The sequence below is a fragment of the Topomyia yanbarensis genome, chromosome 2 (assembly GCF_030247195.1).
Source record: "Topomyia yanbarensis strain Yona2022 chromosome 2, ASM3024719v1, whole genome shotgun sequence".
NCBI classification, from domain to species: Eukaryota; Metazoa; Arthropoda; class Insecta; order Diptera; family Culicidae; genus Topomyia; species Topomyia yanbarensis.
Genome location: NC_080671.1, coordinates 373,908,264 through 373,924,851, shown reverse-complemented (window position 1 = coordinate 373,924,851; position 16,588 = coordinate 373,908,264). Strand labels below are relative to the sequence as shown.

General features: G+C 36.4%; 2 protein-coding genes across 2 annotated transcripts in view; one reads left to right on the top strand and one right to left on the bottom strand.

Moving 5' to 3' along the window:
• LOC131684585 (ankyrin-3-like) overlaps positions 1-16,588 on the top strand; it is a 182,751-nt gene that overhangs the window by 97,950 nt on the left and 68,213 nt on the right. The gene's annotated exons all lie outside the window — the stretch shown is intronic.
• Positions 5,200-16,588, bottom strand: part of LOC131684588 (gustatory receptor for bitter taste 66a) — a 213,782-nt gene continuing 202,393 nt past the window's right edge. The window contains exon 5 of the transcript XR_009304665.1: positions 5,200-5,358. The gene's annotated coding sequence lies outside the window, so the exon portion shown is untranslated. The remainder of the gene's footprint in view (positions 5,359-16,588) is intronic.

The following is a 16,588-nucleotide window of genomic DNA, read 5'->3' as shown; positions in this document are numbered from 1 at the left end:
ATGTAAATTTGAATTATTTTGATAGGAAAATTGTGAGTAATTTCGTGCCAACAAACGCCAAAGCAAAGTGAAGAGGACATAAAGAACGCAATTGCGTCTGTTCAAGATGGCGCCAGTATTCAGCCAGCATCTAAACGATTCAAGGTTCCGTCCGAAACATTACGTGCTCGTGTGAAAGGAAAGTGCTCATCATCAACATGTTAACAATATAATAATTGAAGTTGTTGAAGTAAAGAATCGAAAAAAACGATCTAAAAAGAGCAGGAAAAGGAATCGAAAAAAAGCCTTCGAAGCGCAAACGTGATCGATGCACAGCTAAGCAACCACGTGAGCCGAAATGCACAACTTCAATTTCACACTCTAGCGACGATGTGGACACCGAAAAAGTCATTCGCAAGTACAAAGTCAGACGCAACCTGTGAATGGTTTTTCAACATATTCTCCGCGCATTCATGATTTTTAACATCATTTGCCACTTCCCAATTTTCTTACCTGAATGAATTTGTGTTATTAATTTTTAACTAATCTGTAGTATTCATACTCGTCAAATAAACGTTGAACCACTGATTTTCTAGGTGTGCATTGTTTTATTTAACCCTTAAAGGTGTGTATTGTTTTATTTAACCCCTAAAGGCGCAAATCAACTTTTTTACAAATTTTGTAAAAATCATCTCACAGCTTCAATAGGATACTACGATAATTTTGAGGCGATTTTTACAATGTTGTTTTGAAACAACATTGCGCATTTAAGGGTTAACCTCGAATGTAGTAACCTATCGTACCGCCAGATTTTAAAAACATTGAAAAAAGTACCTTTGCCTTATTGAAATTAGTTTGAAAACTATTTATCCAGGTATAAAATCATTATTGCCAAAACGTTGCTTGTTTGTCAAAATCGGTGCAAAAATGCCATCGTACGAGCTCGCCAAAGAAAACTGACCTACTTGACCCCACTCTACTCTATTATTTTGTGTTGCATTTGAGGAGATCTACCACCTATATTAGGTCACTTAATAAGTACAAAATCACTGTAGGACCGTGTAATGTTTAAAAAATAAACAGGCGGAAAACTTCAAATGACAATATAATGATGAAAAATTCCGCAAATCTCATCTGGATTTGATTTTCTACTGCCAAATATTACCAAAAATTTAATCTATCATTGAAATTGTAATTCCATCGAATTTGGGCGACCCGTTTGAAAAATTTTGTCGCATGTTTAAGATAGATTCTTTCAATTTATTTATCGCGATTCAAGATGATTATTTAACACTACCGAAGGTGAAAGCTTAACGGATCCGTGGATGTTTTATATTGATAACGTTGAAAAAGGAAAATCTGTTGCTGGTTAATTGTATTCTGCATTCGCAGTTTTTCGGTGCGCGTGGAGAATATTAACTCGACATTTAAGAAGTTTTTTCAGGTCCATGTTCAGTTTTGGGCTCCTTCGGTTTGCTTTCCTCAAAACCCCCAGGAGTTCAACTGAGAAAGCTTGAAGAAGCGACTATCTTGAAAAACAAAAAAGCAGTTTTTTCTCACACCGTTTGAAAAGTTTTCATGAAAATGGATCAGTAATACTCTAGTAATACCCCGAATACACTGATTCATTTTTATGAAGATTTTCCCAACGCTTTGAGAAAAAACTGCTTTATTCGTTTTCCAAGATGGCCGCTTCTTGAGGCGTTCTCAGTTGCACCTTAAGTGTGTTATTTATAATTGCTGTGTACAATAATTGTTTGTTGAATTTTCGATTCGCGTTGTACGCTTAACTGTTGAAAATTTGGGTGCAAATGTAACTAATTGTGTGTGTGTGTGTGTGTTAACCATCCTATCTCCCACTAGCTGGTAGTGATTTACAGAAAAAAGATGTTTGCATGTATTTAAACATTCATGCAAATAACTTGGTTCACGGATTTAGGAAGGTGTTAGCTCAATTGACTTTCCGATGACCCATTTCGTGTACAGTGCCAGACATGTTCCGAGGTCATCGTTCCATCAACTAGCCCCGCCTTACTGTAATGTTTGTATCAATTGGATTGTAACATTACAGTAAGACTTTCGATTCCATTTAAGCAGGAAATCGACGCGTATTTAGTATATTGGTTCAATTTGTATGTATAACATAACACATGTGTACTAAAAAACTTACTATTTTTGTATTTTTCTACCTTCATTTCTATCTCCCATTTATGTCTCCTTTGACTCTCATCCACATGTCTTGAATTCCTGCTTTTTTAAGAAAGAAAAGGGGAAATAATAAAAAAGAACCGATAGACTCCGTGTTTTCCTCAGCATTTTTGTTTCTCTTAGTCTGGTGTCACTGCCTGTTGAACTTGTGTAAGTTGTTCCATTGGAGATCTCCAAGGGGCTGTAATTGGAGGAAGATCTGACTTCTATCCAGAAGTATCAGTTTTTCACATTAATAGATTATATATGTGCACTACAAAACAATCCCGTGTATAATGCAACCATTTTTTGAACATTTATATGTACATATACACACATATACACATACACACACAAACCAAAAAAATAATGAAATTTAAACGACATGTAAATCAATACGAATGTAAACATACATAGATACACACACGTATACATAAAAAATATACACATACATTCATACACACATACATATGCAAATACCTACATACATATACGCATTGTAATACATGTATACATACATACACACATATACACAATTACATACATATACTCGAGTTGAAGGAGGATCCCACGATTAACAGCTCAATTATACAAGAGATTTTTACCACATCACTGGGTGAAAAGGCAGAAGTTAAAGCCTTAAGCCCTTAGACAGTGATTATGTGTATAGACCAGGATGATATCAGGACTGTGAGCGGGCTGAAAGGTGCACTGAAGCTGCATTTTAACCTGGGCGAGTTGCACATGACGATCCGGTTAACTAAGGAGACATGGTACCGTACCGAAATGGTAGGGTATAAACAATAGAGTTCTATGCAAGTCATTTCACACACACTAATTGGAGGTTTGTTTTCCTCCGGCTGTGATATCTAAAACTGTCAGCCAATTTAAAGTATAAGCATAAGCATAAGAGATCGCCCGTGGTTGCTACTCCGTGATTGACCAGAACCAATTTAGATTGCAAAATGTTCATTGGAACAACATGCTGGGGAATAACATGATGAATCACATTGTGCAATCGATATTAATCCCTGCATGCTAATCAATACCGACACCGGCCACGTCCGTATGCAGATCTTCCGGGGAAGGAAGGAATGTTAGTCCGATACATGTTGCTACCAGAGACCGAGGAATCCTCTGCATCTCCACATGTATCACGGGAAGGGAAGATTTGTTAGTAAGTGTGCTACTAGCGTTATCATGCAATAATTGCTCTGGTCAGCCGGCTGCCGAGAATTTGGGGAATTTATCATTTGTTGTATTAGTACGGTAGGCCGAATAAGCAACTTGAACTCCTGATAGCCGACTATGAGGAGCCTTGGATATTTTAATAAATCGGTTTCATCCCCTTTTTTATCACGCGACGAATTTTTGGTGGTTTCTGCTGTATCGGTGCTAACTTTACCCGCCGATCGTTTGAAATAAATTCGAAATCATATGCAACACGTATTTGTGTGTGAGTTACTTTATTGTAGTATTCTTATAGATAGTTGGAATTGTACATGTATAATGGTTTCGTAGCAAAAGTGACTTTTACTAATATTGAACTTCAAAAATGAAGTATGAAAAACTGTGTTATTTCTAAGACAATAGTTCAATAAAATACCGATTCTAAGTAAATAATACAATGTCGATTCGGAGCAATCAATTCCGCGCGCGATTGATTTAACTACTGTATACTTAATCTCTATTGATCTTTTAGCATTCATAAAGTTTTATTTCGCGCACCTCGGCTTGGCAACAAAGTCAACTAGCACACATGATACCAAACACCACACTGTCCCGAAAACGACAAGTTCACATTCCGGTAATGATCCATTTCGATTCGTTACATACAGGCTAGCGAAGCGCCAAAAACAGCAGACAAAAATACTGTCAAAGCGCACCAAACTCCCTCCGGCCGCAAGTCCGCAAAGAGCATGTATAGAAGATCATATCCGCAGAAACCATTCCAAAGAAAATAAATAAGGCAACACAAGTAGTCATGCGTTCTGTACTCAATTAACGCAGATAATCGATTAATCACTAGAATACTCGAAAATCAATAATCGATTATTAGCCTTGGAAAATCGAGGAAATCGATTAGCTGACATCCGTTAACTGACACGAAACCCCACAAGGGGGCTGCCACCCAAACCTCGCGAACATCGCGGAACCCAGAGGGCAGCCGTCCGCGAGATATTTAGGCATGGGAACACTCAAAACACTCTCCCACACTAACTCGTTTATTTACACTCGTTCAATCACCATGGCACGTTCGTTGCCGTCACATTTCTACTTTTGTCGCATACACAGTACCTGTAAGAAAATTAAAAACGCACACAGACATGGACCGAGCTCACCCGAGTAGTTCTGCCGTACGCCTCGCTCGCTTTTACGTGCCAATCGTTTACAAATCGCCATCGGAACTCACTAACACTGTATTCTCTATACAACACAACTTTTGTAAGGCTTCGTCATCGAATAACCGAAAATTTTGAGGAGAACACATTTTTCACTTAAATAGCTACGTACGAATTCATTATTCCATCATTGAATGATTATTATTGCTCGCACATTTTATTTGTTGCATATGTACACTACCATTATATTTGAGGAACTAATTGAACAAATTAAAGGTGCGACGACTGACCGCATACACAAAACACGTCCTCTCACTAGCGCTACCATCAAGCAACTCCATTGCATACAGTGCCACCTGGTAACGAAAATGCAAGCTTGTGCGTTTTCTTCATGTAAATTGACGAAAAATCCCATACAAAATTCAATCACGTTGGTCCGGTAGCCAAACTTGTCCAATTTGATTCAAATTTGAAACAGACACTCTGGGTGCAAATGTAACTAATTTTACAAAAATTGATTGATGTACATTTTATGAATACTAAAATTTATGCCAAATCTCGATGACTGAAATCGCTGTCAAGTGCCAGATTTTGCTAGACATTTTTAGTTGACCGGCAAATTTTCTTTGAAAAATAATGGCAACCCTGCCATGTACACATATTGATATGACGAGGTGAAGAAGTCTCAATGCATCAGCCATCTGTTGATAATCAAAACGTTTCCGACTAGCGCCGCTAGGATATGCACTTACGTCACCTACCTAGTGAAAACTGGTGAAATTTTCTACTTCAGTCGAGGTGCATGGAGGTTTCGCCGTGGTAAACAGTTCACGCGGAAAAGCAGCGATTCCTAGGAAAAAGAGAGGCAATATTTCAGAAAAGGACTGAAAAGTGTGAAAACGACAAACGGTGGTGATATCGTTGAATTTTTATTCATTTTATTTGCTCACGTTTACCCAAATATTTTAATATTCCTAAATACGGGCCAGAATGACAAAATGCAAATTTTTATTCTGGAAGTATCCAATTGATAAGTGGATGCATTCGTGCGGGGCTTACTGTATTTCATAACGACTTCAGAATACACGTAGAAGTACAGTAGAGCTATCACCTTTTATCGTCAGGGCTAAATTGTCTGCATTTATGCATAAAAACATTGCCGGTTAGTGGGAGATAAATTGTATAAACACACACATAGACATTAGAGTGGCTCGACATATGACATTTTTCAGCACAACACTTTTTAAATTCCTTTTGCAGTCCCAAATGCATGTGCAAAATTTGGGAGCGGTCGGTTGCTTCCCGAGTTTGCGCATTGCGTTCAAAGTTTGAATGATATTTTATATGGGGAAATCAATTATTTTGGATTTACGTTTATGAAGATCGCTATTTCACTCAATATGAAAAACCAGCTTTATAAAACTATAGTTCAAACCTTGGTTAACAACTTTGTCGAAGACGGTAACTAGCTACGAGTTTTCAAAAAATAGTTATAACGATTTTAAAACTTATGGTACAATCCAAATGCAGAAATTCATTATTTCTTCCAACACTGTCAGTGCCCCACCGACATCGATATTTAGAACTTAAATAAATGAGAATATATTCATCGCAGAGACTTGGTACCTTTGAATGAAATGTTTAGAATGAATTGCTGAATAACATAGACGTACACAAAAAATGAAAAGAAGAGGGGGGAGGGGCTTGTGTACTCCTCAGTCCCCCTTTTTAGATTGTTTTGTATAAGACAAAGAATCATCACGTCCTGGCAAATGTGAACGACTGAACTTTCTTAATATTTTGATAGACCCAAATATGAATCAGACTACAATCGTTGCTGTGGAAAGTAACATTTACAACATTTAGGATTTACACCTAAAAACCCTCCTCAAAAATCTGTATATCTGTCCTTACACACAAAAATCTGAATATCTGTACATACAGATTCTGGTCTAAATATGGTTGAAAAATCTGTATAAGCACCGATTTTCTGTATTTTTGATAACCCTGCCCACCACTAGAGATGGTCGGGTTCGGGTTTTGTAAATTTAAACTTCTCGGCTACGGGTCGGGTTTTCAAATTTCAATTTCTCGGGTTCGGGTCGGGTCCGGGTTTTTGAAATTTTACACTTTCGGGTTCGGTTTTTTCGAATTCTGGTCGGGTCGCTGCTTGCGACACCCAGTCTTTTTGTATAGTATTAACTTTATTTACTTTACTTTACTTCGTGATACGAATGGATGACACATATAACCGTACTAAATTTTCCCACCTTGAAATCGCTAAAATTCGTTATATTTTCTGATGCTCAACTATTGTATTTTTTATTCATGTTTAAAATTTCTTCTCTTCAGATTCGCAAACTGTCTGAATTATTTTCTTTTTCAAACGAGTACTCATGAGAGAGCATTTAACAGTAAAAGTTTCGCGTATAAAATCTCTATGCGGTTTACTTTTCATGATAATCATCAATAAACCAAGTCAAAGTAAATTTTTCGGAAAATATATTGGTTCAAGCAACGGGAAGTACAGACAACCTATCAACGATGGCACTCATATGGTAATGGTATGCTAGCGCCACTATCACATCAGTGGTACATATATGAAACAAGCACTTTCTGTCAGATTGTCCCCGGGCTAGGCCGTTGCATGATTCGGATTCCTTCATGAAAATCCATGAATTTCCACTCTTTTAAAGAATTAATATTAAAAACATTGTGTGCTCTGTTCAAGCCATGAGCGGATTTGTAGAAGTTTGGAGTCGTTCCGAGAACTCCATTGGAGATATCTATTGGCGCGCATACTGTACGATGTGATGTGATGTGACATCAAGAACGCGACAGAGAATCTTGATTGACACTCTTCGACACAAGTTTAAGTTTGACCATACCAACCAGTAACGTGGGTGACCTCGAGTAAACTCTCGAATACGACTTGCCAATTGATATGTAATAAATTATACAAAGCTACTCTTGCGAGAATAGTTTTCGATAAAAAAAACTAGAAGTTTTGGCTGAGCACGACGAGCAAGGTTGTTTGAATCTTTTCTGGTTCGGGTTTTTAAATTTTGAAAATATCGGGTTCGGGTCGGGCTCGGGTTTTACAAAATTTTTATTTTCGGGTTCGGTTTGGCAATTTTAAAATGTTCGGGCTCGGGTCGGGTTCGGGTTTTTCAAATTTTAATATTTCGGGCTCGGGTCGGGTTCGGATTTTTCAATTTTCAAGCTCTTGGGTTCGGGTTGGGTTCGGGTTCAAAACAATTGAAACCCGACCATCTCTACCCACCACTATTCCGAATCGGTTTTTTTTCTGACTGTGCTTTGAAGCTAGCCGAGTGTGAGCCGATCTTCAAATACGGAATGCGTCGTGTAGAAAAAATTAAAACTCGTCTTTTTCCACATTGTGTTTGCTTCGCTTGATGCGCAATACAATGAAAAACGAAGTGTTACACACTTCCAGACAATCCGACGCCTTAATATTTATTGTATAAGAATCGATGAAACATATGTGCGAAGCAGAGAAGATTTTAATGTGTTGGTATTGCGTTTGGAGAACTTTTTGTTGCGACCGTTTTAGGATTAAACGTCTTGCTATTAGATCATTTTTTTTATTAGCGTAAAGGTATTACGGTCGAGTTTTGGGTGTATGGTCCGCATATACGACGTTAACTCCAATCCAAACCCCACCATATCCTAGCAAGACTCCTCATGTCGCAGTAGGTCAAGAGGGGTGGGATCATTAAGTCCCTGAACTCCTGTCCTTTGCCCCCTATGTGTATGTGCATGTACTGCCCATTGCGATATTTTCTGAACAAACCTGGTAATCTTATTTGTTCATTGTGATTCAGTGGTGATACAGAATACAATCCAACAAATAACTCATTTTCGACTAAAATACAGATGGGACTTTTATGCTTTTATAGGTAGTATATGTGACAAACAATTTCACCTCTGTTACTCGGATATGACCAAATCGATTTTATAAAGCTTAGTCTCAAATGAATCCTATTGAATTGAATTTAATTCCGATTTCTGATTCCCGAGCATCTCTATTAACTGCTATTGAATTTCATGTTAATCGGAGTTCTGCTTCTCGTAATTGAAGTATGCCGCCGCATACTAAATTCCCATACAAACCGATATACCGGTAGACTCACATTGATTACTACATAATTATAGTTGAATCGATGTTATGAGTAAAAGAATCCGATTACATGTGAATGCCTATATAAACCGTTTTGTCTTTTTCCCATAGAAAGGTTATGTAATCATTCTTAAAATCGACCACCAAATCCCAAAATTTTTGACTAAGATGCGTTTTCTGAAACTTAAACAAGGGCGTAGCTATGGCTGTGAATCGATTGCAAAATCTGTTAACACTGAAGGTCAAATTACGCAAAGGGATTGTAATGCCGAACTTTGCTTTGGATCAAGCCAAAGCTCAACAATAATAATAAATTCGACGCCAATATATTACAAATCAATGGCACAATGCCGGGCAGATGTGAGTCAAGAAGACATCTTGCTCAACTTTTTTGGCAACGGAATCCATTCCAAGCTGATCAATCTATAATGACCGCTTCTCAATTACTCACATAAAAGCCAAAAAAATAATTGTAATTCCCATAGGTTGATATCTACCAGGCGAATTCTGCTGTCACCTAACGAGTGTCCCGTACACCATTTACAGGACTTTCGGCTGCCTCGAATGGCGAGTATCTATCTAACGGGATGTGATGTCGCAATAAATATTTATGATATCGTCAGATCGAATCATTTTTCCTTTAGCTTGCGTGACGCAAGCGAAGTAATAAAAAAGCAAGGAAACCGACTCTGTGGTAACCGACCCGTGCCCAATTTGTCTCCGATTCGCATTTATCCACATCCGGCGAACACAATGTGGAGTGAGATTAATATTTTTTCTTTGGTAGTTTGCAAAAAAAGATTGCGTGAAAAAAGTTGATCGATATACGTAAAATAATAATCATAAATATCTCCCGTTTTGATTTCTGATGAGTGGAAAAAGTACAATCGACTGTATTGGTTTTTGCTAATTGTTCGCATGACTTTTAAGCATGGCCATTACGCTGTATAATTTGTATTGTATAGAGAGTTAATAATTGAAATGATTACTTTGACATTTTTAGGCGAATTTCCATTTAGTATTGTAGATCAATCCAACCTTAGATAAATTAAATCCACCCACAAATATCTAAAGCCAGATAAAGTTCCAATCTACCACCTCATTTTATATGTCTCAGTTTACAGTGCAGTAGTGGAATTTAATTTCCGCCAAAATCTACAAATAGTTTGAAATATAATTTAACCGATGGAATCGCAAATTATTCTTGCTCCATAATAGTCGGCAATTTCGAAACGAAACGAGCAAAAGTAAGGGAAAATTACAATTTCACAAAGGTTCTCTTGAAATAGGATATTAAAGTGGGCGGGAGACCGCCTCGGGGCGAATGGCGATGAATTTATTGCCGTTGTCTAGCATCAACTTATGGGAAAATTATTACCACTGTACTATCAAGATAGGCAGGGCTGACACGGGATCCGATAGCGAAAGGGCGACAGATGCGATGTTTAGTAGGTCATCTCGAATGAATGAAAACGATGAGCCGAAGGCAATGGAAAAGTTAATTAATTTGGTAAAAATTTGCCCGTAGTGTGGACATGTGTGGCACATACTATATTTTATGGGCTTTCTGACGGTACATAGTGTTGTTGTGGTGTTATGCTTGATAATTGACTGTAAGTTATGTGAAAGAATCCTTTTCGGTAGAATGCATAAATTGTTTCAATGTTCATCAATCACAAAATCAAATTTTAAGATTGAGGGTAACGGAAGCCAGTAACGAGTAATTGAGACATATGGTGAAAGGGGAGTAATCTAGAACGTTACGAAACATGTTTTTACTGGATTTTTTTTAAGAGTTTGTTGCGTAATATGAGAGGGGAATATAGCTTTACCTGTTGTTTCTAAAAAAGAAACGAACGCCGAAGACGACGGAAACATAATAACAACACACAAGAACTAGAATACCCGACTGTAAGTAAGTAAAATGGCGCCGAAGACGACATGGACGTGCGTATACGGAAAATCACGTACCTGCTGTAAGATGACGCGATAGAAGGCGGACTGACTGACCCCCAAATAACAATGAACAGTCGACGTAGAAGAATTGCCAGTTTTTACATTTCTTAGAAAAGAAATGTAGAAAACTCGCTCAAACTTTCAAGATTCTTTCCGAGGCCCGGAGGGCTCGACGACGGTTTGGGACAATGTCTGTGTGTGTGCATGTTACGGACAAACTCTCATTCGTGTTTCTCAGCAATAGCTGAACCGATCTTATCCAAACCAATTTTATATGAAAGGCCTATCACCCAGACAGAACGCTATTAAATGGTTTTTGATTCTGATGTTTAGTTTCCAAGATATGAATGTTTGAAGGTGTAAAAATAGCGTCTTTCGCAGTTTTTTGAAATTTGTTGCCGAAATTGACAACATAACTAAACCATTTTTATATTTTTAGAAAGCTTATACGAATACCTTTCGAACGAACTACAGATTGTCGACCGGACCATTATCGAAAAAAATATTTAACATTAAATGCGGACGAAAGTTTTTTATCATTTCTCTTAGTCAGAAATAAGACCAAAAACATTCAATGTATTATTAGCGCCAAAACGGATAATTTTAGGTCAATAGTATCTTCGGAGAATTTAAAGCATACAATATGCCCTTTCATTTGGTATTGTGATTTTACTGATTAATCCCCCTAAGAGTGAGATATTTTCATAAATTTTCTTGGAAGTGATTGTATTGAAATAATGTCTTCAGCAAATTTGTAGCTCTTACTTTTGCGAATAACTTTACTGAAGAAATCAAATATCTATTTTGAATTTTTTTTTCCTTTTTTATTTCGACTATGTTAGTCACATTTTCTTTTTTACTTTTTGACGACATCCAATTAGCTAGAGATTATTGGGTAGGGAAAGTTATGAAACTTAGAGCCATAGTACTCAAGTGAGAGCAAGGATGTGAAGTAAACAGATCGGAAATCTAGAAGTGGCAGGGTCATTAGAACAGGCTTAATATCGTGCGGGCTTAATTTTTGCCTTCTGTTAATGAGGGTCGAGCTTAGGCAGAATAACTACGGGTGATTCGTAGTTATTCTGCCTAAGCTCGACCCTTATTAACAGAAGGCAAAAATTAAGCCCGCACGATATTAAGCCTGTTCCAATGACCCTGCCACTTCTAGTTTTCCGATCTGTTTACTTCACATCCTTGCTCTCACTTGAGTACTATGGCTCTATTTTGAATATTTTAAAAGTTATGGCTTGTTGTTTGTGGAGTACCGTTTGTCCCCTATTTATAATCCAATAAAATAAGCCAAATATTATTTCGGTAAAACGAATTTCATGCTTCATTTTTCTATCTACAACCGCTAGAAAAAACCACTGAATAATTCCAAATTGTCTAGATAGAAGTTGATCACTTATCGGTTCAAAAACTTTCATTTGCGCGAACTTTCTGACTGCAAATTTTCTAACATAACCATCGGATCGATCTTAAATATATCACGGAAAATAAAAGCGAAACAAATAACTCCAAGCAGCGGTGTAGCCAAGAGGAGGCTTTGGGGCTTAACACCACCCCCACAAAAAAAATGATTAAAGTTAAACATTTATTGATGCTGACTGATTTAATTCAATATTACAATAATAATTATCAGATCAGTATATTGATAACCTGTTGTTTTAAACATCACGAGGACTTTTGAAAAATTGTGGGTATGGGATCCTGATCTGTATATGATCTATTATTCTATTCCAGAGTTCCAAATCAATCATAATTCTCAGGTTTCCTATCACATTGAGTTCACTTTTGAAGGGATGTACTGTAATATGGGTTAGCGTCTTTTTAATAGGAAGCGAAATTGGAATTGTCTATGAAACATAGAACTGCTCACCGAAAAATTGCATAACTTGCATAATGTTTTTATTTTGGGAATATGTCGAGTTGAGACGAAAATGTAATATGATTACTAATGAGAAAGTAGGGGAATTTATGAAAAATGGCGTTCTAGCAGATCCTGATCGATTATTGTTAGCGTTTGATTTTTGTTCTATTACCAATTATATGAATAGGTATAATAAATATTCGAAAACAGTAATTCAAGGCCAAGATCACATTATTTTGAAACCGCCAATTTCGGATGTTTAGTTCTTTGATGAGTTATACAAACGTTGAACAACACATCAACTGATTAAAAAATTTTTTGGCGTTATATCCTCTAATCAGTATTTATGAAGAATTTACACTTCAAACGAATTTAGTTCGACTTAATGTTTTCAGCAAAATTTAACTACAGTAATGTTTCGATTATATCACGGTCGGTCTGTATTTTAGCGTGATATATTTGAAGCGTGATATATTCAAAACAAAACAAAAAATTACAGTCAAGCATTAACCCATGTATTTCTATAAACAAAAAGTAATAAAAAGTTAAAGTTAGTCAAAAAGAATAAATCATAGTAGGGTAATGAGCCTGTTTTTGCCATGTTTCTATTATCACACTACCCATTTCAAGCCGTTGGTTAGAGCAGCGTCTGCCATCTTTGTTCAACGCGTTGGGTCAAACGATATGGGTCAAACGGATAATTTTTCCCCATACAGCTTCACTTGACCTTTTCATAAAGTTGTTGAACTTCCCAAAGCTAAACTTGAAGGAATCTGGCACGTTAGGGTTTTGAACAAATATCATGACTATTAAAATCAAAGTATTCGAAGAGGCTATGATTCAGTTCCTGTTGTTTCAACATCCACAGAAATAGTTCCATCTCCAATTGTTGATGTTGTCCTTTCAAAAGAAAAGGTAATCAATTCAAGAGAAAATACATAACTCGGCATACCTACCATATCGTGCGTATTTTGGATTTCTCATTATTTTGTTTGATTTGCCTGCGGATAACTAACAATTAACCGAATAAAAAAGAAGTGGATTTGTTTACCTAATACACCAGATGACCCATCAAGGACACGGCAAATAGGAATTTAAAACTAAAATTGGAATCGACGGAAAGATATTTCGGCACTTCTAGACATTGCAACAACGTTTTTGGCAAAACATGATTTCAAGATAATTCATGTTTAAAGTTTCGCGCCACGCCCTCCGTTCGTGTAAAGGGACAAGATGAACAGCGCTATAACATTGCTCTTACTGCTTAGACCTCTAAAAAATTCAGATACTTTCTTAAGAATCTATACTTTAAGATAAAAAAATAAAAAAGCTCGACTTTTTGACCGACCTTATATAAACCCTTAACGAAATAGTCCGAAACCCAATAATAGGCTCATTACCCTACATGTAAATAAGCAAATCAATTATAAAAAATCCTAAAAGAACCAGGACACAACATGTGGCTTAATTGGAACAAAACGTAGTGTGCCTTGTCTGTTTTTCAAAAAGCGTGATATAATCGAGGCAAAACCGTGATATAATCGAGGGTGATATAAACGAGTATTGATATAAACGCATAGTGATATAATCGAAACAATACTGTACTACAAACCACTTTGTTGAAGACATCAAGGCTCCATGTGTTCCGGGTAATAACATAACATTTCGTAAATATCTTTTTATAACTTAATATACTCCCAACATGTAGTATTCATGCCTGCAATAAAGTTGATTGAAATGAAGGTCTCAACAAATTCGCTAAAAACAGGAACTCTGTCACAATTTTTTGAAAATTTGATTCTCCATAATTTTAAAACTTTAAAGATGACGGTTTTGGAATTATGCTATTTGGGTAGTAAGTTCGATTTTCACCATCAGAAACTTCTTCAAATACTGCCTATCTATTATAATACATTGAAGACCCGACCCAATTTGATCAGTCGCCAATTTTGTCATCCTCATATGAAAGTATGTTTGATGGGCTCTAGCAGACAAACAAGGCTGAATTCGAGTAAATCCTTTCTTGAGCATGTTTTCCTTATCTTAAAGAGTAAAAAAAAACCATTTTTTTTTTTAATTTTTGCGCTAGAAGACTATATTAAATAATCAGAAATAGTTATCAGACTACATCAAGGAAAGGGAAGAATATTTTAACGATTTTTTATGAAGAAAATAAAATGTCCCGATTTAGGCTATGTCCCCAATTTGTCAGTCTAAAATACACCAGGGTCTGATAAAAACGGGTCTTTACTGTATTTATTATTAACTGTGTCGAACATTAATAGGTACATCCCATTTTATGAGGACATTTTTTTCAATTGCATCGAACTACACCAATTGTTTGATAGTTTTCAAGAGGTTATTTTATCGATTTCTTCCAAAATTTGGCGAATCTATTCCCGTTCATGCGATAGTTTTTTTTATGTTAAAAGGGTATCTTAAATTAATTGGTATACTTAAGGGTTTATATGTTGCAGATGGAGAAAATACAGAAACTTTAAGCTTTTTTCCTGAACAATATTACAAAAGCTTATTAAACTACTTTCCCAAATAAGGTTGAGAAAATTATAAGGTATTTTAAAATTATTAATAGATTTTCAGAGTAGCGTGCACCCAGTGCACTAACGCAAGTGACCAAAAATTATCGAAAAGTTTCGTGAAAAAGAAAATTCCAGTTATGATCATTTTTTGTTCTTTGGCATTAGGATTAGCGATAATAATTCAAATCAAAGATACTACTGGAAAGTCACTTTTAGTGAAAGACGATATCGAAGTAGTTTGAACTATACACGCATGCACTTCAGAGGAAGCGTGATATCAAGAGCTGAAATTTCAATGCTTAGTACTCAATCGCGTTTGACATTTGAGAGTATGAACTTCAAATCGACTCAAAATTTGTTTTTCGATTTTTTTAGCCTAGCACAACATATATAACTGCTTTAGGGAAATTTAGTATTCCCTACACAATGCATTTTTTAAATTAGATAGATATGATATTAACAGAGCATTAGCAATAATTCGTTTGTATGTCTATTTTATGGACCAATTTCACGCTTTTCCGTTCGGTTTAGCCTTTGAGATTTCTAGCACTGATATTGTCCTATGCTTATTTGAGCGATTCTCTAAGTCCTGCCACTATGCCATGTAGTATGTGTTATCAAAAACAAAAGTTCTAAATGTTGTCAATCGAAATAATACCCGAAGAAAGTGATAAGAATTATAAGAAATGTCTCATCATACTGTAAGCGTTTTTTGCATGAAACTGCATCAAAATCGATTAAACAGAGAAAAAAGTTATGGCTAATTAAACGTCGATTTTGGTGTATCGAAGAGGGCTTAGTAATTTGAAGGTTATAAAAGGAAAGGCAGGAAACAAAAATGTCAGTCACGCAAAGCGACACATACGAGCGTTCCAAGAGTAAACATCCAACCATTTTCACGTCGAGGAGCGCCACGGCGGACATAATAACTCTTGATAAAATTGCCAGAAATAGGAACTTACATAAAATTTATTAAACTTGAACTTGTAGTCACTCGATGACCTTGAATTTCGTAAAAATGGCCTAATAAAAACCGAAAAATCTCCTATTTCAATGTAAAATTCATTCACCTTTCCTCAAAATACTGGGGAGAAATATATGCTTATTCCGTGGTTCATCGACTGGCTACACATATTATGCAGTCTCAAAAAAAGTCAATCCGTTGAATAGTTTTTTTTAACTATCGTGACCGCCAATGTGAAAAAGGCGATTTCGAAAAACGATCGATCTGCGGGTGTGCCAATAAATACGAACGCGAAACACATTGCTGTTCAAAACAAAAAATCGTCAGCGTGACCACCAAGATTGCACAAGTCTATTCTAGAGGATCAATACTAACAATTAAGCAAATAAAAAAAAATCGATTTCTGTTGCCCACTGCACCAGACCCCCCCCCCCCCAGACCAACTGTGATAAAATGGGAAAATTTGGGGTGGCGCCCACCTTTATAATCGAAAAAATAATGAATTTAAAATCTGCGTAGAATCTGTGGCTTCATTATAAAATTCAACATATCACTCATTGCTGAGGAGTCATAGTGATGACGATGATGATCCCACCCGTACAATTTATC